This window comes from Mastomys coucha, unplaced genomic scaffold (genome assembly GCF_008632895.1).
Source record: "Mastomys coucha isolate ucsf_1 unplaced genomic scaffold, UCSF_Mcou_1 pScaffold13, whole genome shotgun sequence".
In the NCBI taxonomy this organism is placed as follows: Eukaryota; Metazoa; Chordata; class Mammalia; order Rodentia; family Muridae; genus Mastomys; species Mastomys coucha.
Genome location: NW_022196895.1, coordinates 74,408,315 through 74,416,785, shown reverse-complemented (window position 1 = coordinate 74,416,785; position 8,471 = coordinate 74,408,315). Strand labels below are relative to the sequence as shown.

Sequence of the window (8,471 nt, the reverse complement as noted above, 5' to 3'; positions counted from 1 at the left end):
GATGGAGTTGACTACAGACGCTGGAGTTGACTACAGACAATGGAGATGACTACAGACGATGGAGTTGATTACAGATGATGGAGTGGTTTTCACGGAGATCCTGCTACAACTTCCACTGACACTTCCTTGTTTTCCTTTTTAAAACTTTAATTTTGGGATGTACAAGCATTTTTTTCTTTTTTTAGTGGGGGGAGCACAAATGCACCCCTACCACCAAAAATTATTCAGTGGAATGTCCTGCATATGGGGAAGAGCATACATAAGGAGTGCAGAGGACATTCCTCACCACAGGAGAACTGTCTTCAAGATCATGGTATCTCCCCTGCCAGGTAACAAGAAAGCATTCCTTTCAGGATTTGCTACATTTAAAAAATGTTTCTTTATCCTATAATGTTTGTGTACTGGTTTTTCTCATTACATTAGAGACAATACCTGTGGATATCTCACCTTAATAATGATGACAATATATTTGGAGCCATTAGAAAGTTGAGGAAAATGTTATCTGCCATCATCATTGTTTGTGATCATAGAGGATGAGAGACTTGTGTGAGATAAGGAGATGGTCAGTCCCAAATGGAGGCCATAATCTCAAGGTTCAGGGGTTCAAACCCTGCCTCTGAAATTACTGTCCATGCTTTGGTCAACTTCGGTTTCTTATCAAAAATAAGTAGATACTATATATAGTCATGTGGAAACCATGAACAATATGTATAAATGCTAATAAAATTATCTTCCTTCATTCGCTTCTTACCTGTCTTAGGTGAATACTAGGTATGAGCCATTTTGTGCAAAATAGAGGTAGTCTGTTCAAATAAAAATTTAAAGTCAACAACCAGCTGACCCGTGGAGTTTAAAAGGAGCATATTATATTAAGGTGGAAAGGATTTGCAGCCAGAAATTCTTGGGTTCAGAACCCCACCTTACTTACCCATATAATCATGAGCAATCATTTTGGAATTCTGATAATTGAAAAGCTCATACATAGACAGATACACACAGAGTCACCCATACAAACAGTACCCAGTAGCAATTTATTATATGCTCTGTGTATATAATAACTTCTCCTTTCTTTTTGTTCTGGAAAAGCCACTCATCGGGAAACAGCTGGAGGGGAACATGTAAAAGGGGACAGAGAGGCTGAGAGTACGGTAGATTCATTAAGCTAAAGTGAGAAAATTGGAAGGGTGGATAACAGTCTATAATGATCTGCCATAGGTAAAGGGTAAGGAATCTGTAGCGAATATATGTCTCCGTTGGTCCCCAGTCCCCAACAGCAATGTGATGGAGGGTAGAAGAAACCATAAAGAAGGGTTCTCAAACTTCAAACTTGCTGTGATTATCTTCTCACAGTATCTCATTTTCTAAGGCCGGAAGTCTAAACAATTAAGTTCTCCAAGATCTTTGAAAAAGTAAGAATTTACATTGTATAGTCAGCTTCCTTTCTTTGCCTTGCCTTTTCTTTTCTTTCTTTCTCTCCTTCCTTCCTTCTTTCCTTCCTTCCTTCCATTCTTCTTTTTTTCTTTTTCTTTTTCTATTTTCTTCCTTTCTTCTTTTTCTTTTCCTATTTTCTTCCTTCCTTTCTTTCTCTTCCTTTCTTTGTTTCTTTTTCTTTCTTTTACTTTGTCAAGTTGACATAAACTAGGGACATCTGGGAAGAAGGAGCCTCAACTAAAAAAAAAAATGCCTGCATCAGCTTGGCCTGTGGGCAAGTCTGTGGGTCATTTTCTTGATTAATAATTGATGCTGGAGAGCCCATCCCACTGTGAGCAGTGCCACACTGCCTAGACAGGAGATCTTGGGAGATATAAGCTAGGTAACTGAACTTGAGCCTGAGGAGCAAAGTGGTTAGCAAGTTGCCTCCATTTGCTTCCTTCTTCTGCTGCTGCTGCTTAAGTTCCTGCCCTGGCCACCCTCAAAGAAAGATAGCTCATGATTTAGAATAATAAGTCAAATAAACTCTTCGCTCCCCACGTTACTTTGGCCATGGTAACTCGTAGCTCAGGCTGGCCTTGAACTCTCCGTATCAACAGAAAGCAAACCAGGACACACAGTAAATAAGAGAACATGGGATTTTGTTCATGAGTAATTGTATCAAGGGCCTCTTAATTCTCCAGGTGACTCTGTTTGGAATTGCTTCCTATAACATTTCTTTACTCAGGATCATCCCTGGTGATCTTATAAACCAAGCTGAAGTGGATGTCTGTTAACCCCAGGTCCAGATGGATGGACTTAGACAGGTTCTCATTAGGCATGCATGACCCAGAAGAGTGAGGTCAGTCTGGAGGGAGCCCAACATAAATGCAGAGATTTCTGCCTCACAGACACGATGCCAGTCCTGACGCCAATATGGCTTCTCTGGGATTCCAGGCAAGTCTTTTGAGCTTTCAAGGCCTTGGATCTCCTTCTTAAAATGTGGATAATGAGCATTATACTCCTGCCTCACAATGATGAAGATTAACAGAGATTATAGGTGATTATAGCGATGAAAGTGTTGTATAAAAACAAACACTATTATTATCTCCAGTAATAGTCTCCTCAAGTTCTGCCATGACTGTCCTGGGCGCTCATCCATGGGACACTTCATAATGACATTTGGGATTTCACTAACCAAACCTCCTTGGATGCCATTCAAATTGGTCCAGAATCATATATCAGACTATTCGCAGCTGAAAACATGTTCAACCATCTCTTTTTAGTATTTTTTTAGGGGGGGGAGGCTTTGTTGGTGGTGGTGCTTCAGGCTCTTTATTTTTATTGTTGTTGTTATTATTTTGTTTTTTTTGTGGCTTTTTTTTTTTGAGATGAAGTCTCTTGTTGCCCATGCTGGCCCTGAATTCCCCATGTAAGTAAGGATGACCTTTAAGTTTTGATTTATCTTTTTCTACCACCCAAGGGCTAAAATTCCAGGCTTGTGCTGCTTGCTCAAACCTTGCCTTTTTACAGGGAAGGAAAGGAGTTCTAGACAAAAAAACAAAACAAAATTTGAAGAAAAAAAAAAGATGCCCTAGGCCACTCAACTACAAGGTGTATGAATGAGAATATTGCCTGTTCACTATAGAAACTCAATTCTACCTCATTTTAAAATTGTGTGTGCATGCTTGTGTGTGCATGTGAGGTAGTAGTGCAGTTATGCTGTGAGACTTCTGAGCCCCCTGGAGCTGATGTTGTAGGTCTTTGTGAGCTACATAAATTGGGTGCTGGGAACCAAACTCTGCAAGCTCTCTGCAAGGGCAGTCCATGCTCCTCCTAATCACTGAGCAATCTCTCCACCCTGCTGACTCCTACTTCTCTTCAGGAGCACATGGACTAATTGTGGCCGCAGCATGGCTCATTTCTCCTTTGGAGTCTCATTGTCATTCCCCCTTAGTTTTCAATTGGCCACCACGGTCTTCATTCCCTTAATGGCCATGCTGAGCGTTTTTGATGACCATATCAAACATTCACATAAGTACAAGTGTACACCTGGAGACACACAGACACAAACACACACATACACATAGACCACACACACATTATAATAGGTTAATGCTTTTCTATTGCCTTTAACACAGAACCAAAATTTCTAAATTTTGTTTAGGGCAGTAATATACCCGGGATAACTACTCTTCTCTTTTCCTTCCAGGTTTCTCTCTATGGACCTACGCCCTAGACTTCTGGATCTGGTTATCCATTGGCAAGTGGTTCTCTGCCTTCATTTGGAGATGGTTGCCTCCTCCTGCAAGCCCTCTTTCTCTACTTTCTTATATGGTAACTCCATTTCGGTCATCTGGCACATGACCTACCCTCCCTGTCCCTCTGCCCCAGGTTTAGAAGCTGCTCCTTTCCAGATACTCCTTCATTATTATTTCACAGAATGTAAGTCGGAAGAGAAATTAGCATTGGCAAAACTGACCTTCATTTCAAGTTTGTACTAACCTCAGGCATCTCCCCCGTTTGTGTAATCATTGAGCAGCAGAGCTCCAGGGAAGAGAATTTTATGAAGCAGTTGGATTGGGAGACACGATTCTGGAAAGGAGACAGAAAAAAGATGTATAGCTTTTTGCATGTTTGCATGTTGTTTTACAAGACACTTAAACTAGTCAGCCAAGTTATTTCATAATGCCCCCACACTGCCACCTCCCCCAGAGGCTCCTTTCTGGTTCTTGACTCGTACTCTGTGAAGTTCCTGCACTTTGCATGTAAAGATGTGGGGACACAGATGACATGTTTGTCTTAGAATAGCACAAAGGAAAATGGGTAATCTGTTGTTTCTGCTGTATCCAAATGATCCCACTGCCCTCTTGCCTACTCTGCCCCTTTGGAGCTACATCATTGCCTCCAGGTGATACTACAGAGCAGTATGGAACATGGTATAGGAGGAGGGCTCCAGGTAACTCGGTTGTTTCTGGAAACATTATTTATCTTGTAGTAAGGGAAGACAGCTGTTCAAAAACCAAAAGTTCAGTAACAATTGCACAGCCCCAAAGATCCTCTACATCTACCCAGAGCTTTTTATACAATGCAATAACCTTGGAAACAGGTGGCTATCAACGCATGCCTATTTAGTCAGGCCTCAGCCTTCCATTTTGTCATCTCCAGGGTCAACATGCTAGCGTGGATGGAGAGAGGTCTGGTCACCTTCTATTATCCCCATAGTAAAGGATGGAGTTCCATCCTATGTAGTTCTCAGTAGCATTTGACACTGTAAGGTTGAGAGACATTACAGTTTATTAGTCACATGAAGCCACAGGGATTTGAGAGAAGAGTGTGTTGCCTACTATATAGACATACCGCCCCCAAACTCAGGGGCTATGAAGGCAGCCTTTGCAGAGAAGGGCGAACCATGACCTCTGATTCACACAGAAGGATGGGTTGGCTTGTGTGTCTCCTTCTAACAGCTACAGCTTGGCGTGGAGGCAAGAGTCAGGCTAAGTGCCCAGACAGAAGACAGGTAGACATGCAGCTATAGCAGTTAGTAATAAAGCTAGGAAGGCAGGCCAGGTGTTAGATGTAGGAAGCTCAGTGAGTCTCACACTTGGGTGGTTTTGGCCCTGTGAGACTCAAAGGTATCCAGGCAGTACAGAAAGGTTGGGTTTTTACTGTCTACCCTGTCTCTACTGTGCACACTGCATTGCTCTGCACAAAATGCTCTGATTCATTGAAACATCCCTCTGGGCTTTCACTGAGAATTTTTTTTCCTCTCACACACAAATAAATGTTCATAAAAGAATGCTGTCAAGGAGCTGGTCTGTCCCTTGATGGCCCAGTAGATAAAGAGACCTGACATTAATTTATTTGCCTAATGAATAACAGGGTAACAGCTTGGTTTGATAAGTGTGTGTCACTTATACCAAGGTCTCATTCACATTCAGCTTCACAAAATGGACATCCCTGTAGAAACCAATTGAATCTTGTTGGTATCTAAGATAATGAAGAGTGTCAACACTTCAGAGATTAAAGAGCCACACCAAAGGGAGGTGACAATGTCAGAGATCAGCCATGCTTCCTGGAGAGCCCAAAAGGTTTCACTGTGACCACACCTCCCATCACAGACAATATCACCTTCTTTTCTATGTCTCTACCTTGGAATGTCAAGATTTCACTGTTTTCCAACAATGCTTGTGTTAAATGCCCTTCACAAGCACTCATAAGACTGAAGCTGTTAGATGGATTTCCAAACAGGATTTATGTTCTAGAGTAGCATTTTAACATCAATCCCAAGAGTCTGTGCCCTGTCTGTTTAGAGATGTTGCCTCTGCACTAAAATGTACAAAGGGAAGAACTTTGTGGAGATGTAGCTGGGGGGCACATAGCCTTGTGTCTTCCATTCTGTGACAGTGTAAGGGAAAACGTGCTCTATGACTCGTGCAGCGACAGGAAAGGACCAGCCAGCCTGGCTGCCCGAGGAAATGCTTCTCACTCTTCTTCTTCCCATTTTTATTTTTCATTTGCACAGGAGTAGTTTTTAAAAATAGAATGATAATTTCCCCAGGGGTGATCCCATGTAGCCGAGTTCATGTGTGATTCTCTTGTACATCCAGGGCTGCAAATCCCTGATACCTTTTCCCTATAGTAAGGATGGGGCGATATATGCACATCCAAAAAAAAAAAAAAAAAAAACCTGTAAGTTTATACCAAGATCCGTTTAATACAGAGGAGGACAAATGAATACCGAAGGGAGAAAACAAAAGTTACTTAGGAAGCAGGCACAATAAAACACCAAGCAATAAAGAGGCAGCTCGAATAAGCAAGTGGAGAGGGAACCAGTGAAGCCTCTATTTCAAATAAAGCTGTGATCCCTCAGCACTGATTGTATTCCCAGTCATGTCTGAGCCAGGGCCTGCCAAAATTAGTTAGGAGTTGTGGCTGCAGTGTGGGAAGAAGATTCTGAGTCCAGGGATGCTCTGGGGTGGGAGGGGTAGGAAGTAGGGTCTGGCGCAGTAAGTTCTTCAGAGTAATTCTAAGAGAAGCAAGTTTAAGAATTAAGGTGTGTATGTAGGTACAAGGCCATGCCTCTGAGCATCAGCTAGTTTTATTAGTCAAGTTAGAGAGCTGAAGTTTCCTGAGGGCTGGGGGGGGGGGGCACACAGAAGGAAGAATTGCTGCACCAGCTTCACTGAGCTCAAAGTTTGGTTCTAGAAGCAAGGCTCTTCACCATAGTGCCAATGATGTGATTCAGCCATACGTCAAAACAGGAGAAACCAGGAGAGGCTGCCGGGCTCTCTTACTGGGTCTGAACTTGTTTTTATACTTCAGAGATGCCAAATGACTTCCATTTTCCTGGCATGGGAGACAGTTCCACGTCTTCTCATTCTTATTGATGTCGTTACCTTGTACTCTAGGCTCTGGAACTGTCTCACAATGCCCGTTTTATCCACAGTCCAGCTCAGTAGCATGGCCTCTGCAGTCCTTGTCCCAATCCTCATCTTTCCACAAAGGTCTGATGCCATATTTGCAAAGCTTTTTTCTTTCTTGAATGAACTTTTCCCTTTTCTGTGGTTAAAAATTCACTAGTGCATTGGACCAACCCTTTTTTCCTTATTGGAGGTAGGGGTATGTGGTGGTTCCATTGATAAATGTCCCCATACTCTCTGAAGTTTAGATACCTGGTCCCAAGTTAATTCAGTCTGGTGAAACTTAGGGGGCGTGGCTTTGCTGGAGGAAGTATGTCACTCAGGATGGGCTTTCAGGGTTCAAGGACTTAAGCCCTTTCTAGTTTGACCTGTGGCTTCCAGTTTGACCTGTGCCTTCCTGTTTATAGCTTAAGCCCCAGAAGACCTTGTTTCCTTGTATTCCCCCACCCTTCTGCCTCTTACAGTCTTTCCGCCTCCTCTCCTGTGGACTTTGATGAAGGCATCCCATTTAGGCTTGCGTGCTCCAAAGTCTCTGCACATCGTCCAGTTGTGGGTCCCTGGGCTAATTACCATTCTACAGCAGAAAGAAATGTCTCTGATGAGAGCAGGGCTGATAAGCTCTTCACCTCACAGACTGCCACACCGCCTGCAAAAGTTGATCTGAGACAAAATTCCAACACGGAGGAAGTGGACACAAAGTCCCACCCCTAGCCAAGAAAATAGTTATTATTGATAAATCAGTTTTGTACAATGAAATGACACCAAATATAACAGCCCTAACACAAGACAGGCAGGGCCCACGCCAGAAGTAGCTGGCTAACACAAAATGAACTCTATATTTTTGTATACTATTTTTTTTTATCTGTTTGTTTGGGGTATTGTTTTTTGTTTGTTTTTGGTTTTTTTGAGAGCTAGAGAATATGAAGTTGGATGGCTATGTGGCTGAAGAAGATCTAGGATTGGGTTCAGGGTGGGGAAAAAAATGACCAAAATACCTTGTGTGAAACAATTAAATGTAAGTGCACTCTCACCTTGATGCCATGCTTCCTGGTCATGATCATAATGGACTCTTGCCCCCCTGGAACCATTCCCAAATAAATTCTTCCTTATTTAAGTTTCTTTAGCCAAAGTATTCTATCACAGCAATAGAAAGTTAGCTAATACAGGATTTCTCCACGTTTGGATTCGGGGAGTCCAACTTTAAGGAAGGAGTGTATTATTATAAGAGTCACAGACATAAAAAAATAAATTAAAAAAAAAGAGTCAGAGATGTGCTGAGAAGGCATTGCTCGGTCAATCCTGAAGAACAGTCAGAAGTGGAATGAAGGAAAGCGGCAGGAAGGACTTTGACTATGCCAGCATTTGAGGTATGGCTCTTCTGCATTAGCTCCACAAAAGCAAAAACATCTATGTGAGTATTCTCTGACTTTAATAATACATGAAGTATTGATTTTAATTAATATTTACTGAGTGCTCATAGTCTGTGTCAGGAAATGTTAGGGGCATCTAATACAGCAAGCCATGCTGTCTTCAGAATGTAACTGTGACTCACGTCCTTGTGTAGGTAGATAAGCAAAGGCTTAAACCAACATAGCCAACAAGGAGCAAAGATAGGGTTTAAACTTAGGTTTTCTGGTC

At 42.2% G+C, this 8,471-nt stretch overlaps 1 pseudogene; it reads right to left on the bottom strand.

The window, feature by feature from the left end:
• Window positions 1-184: 184 nt before the first annotated feature.
• On the bottom strand, window positions 185-337 carry LOC116087938 (annotated as a pseudogene).
• Between the last annotated feature and the right edge of the window lie 8,134 nt (window positions 338-8,471).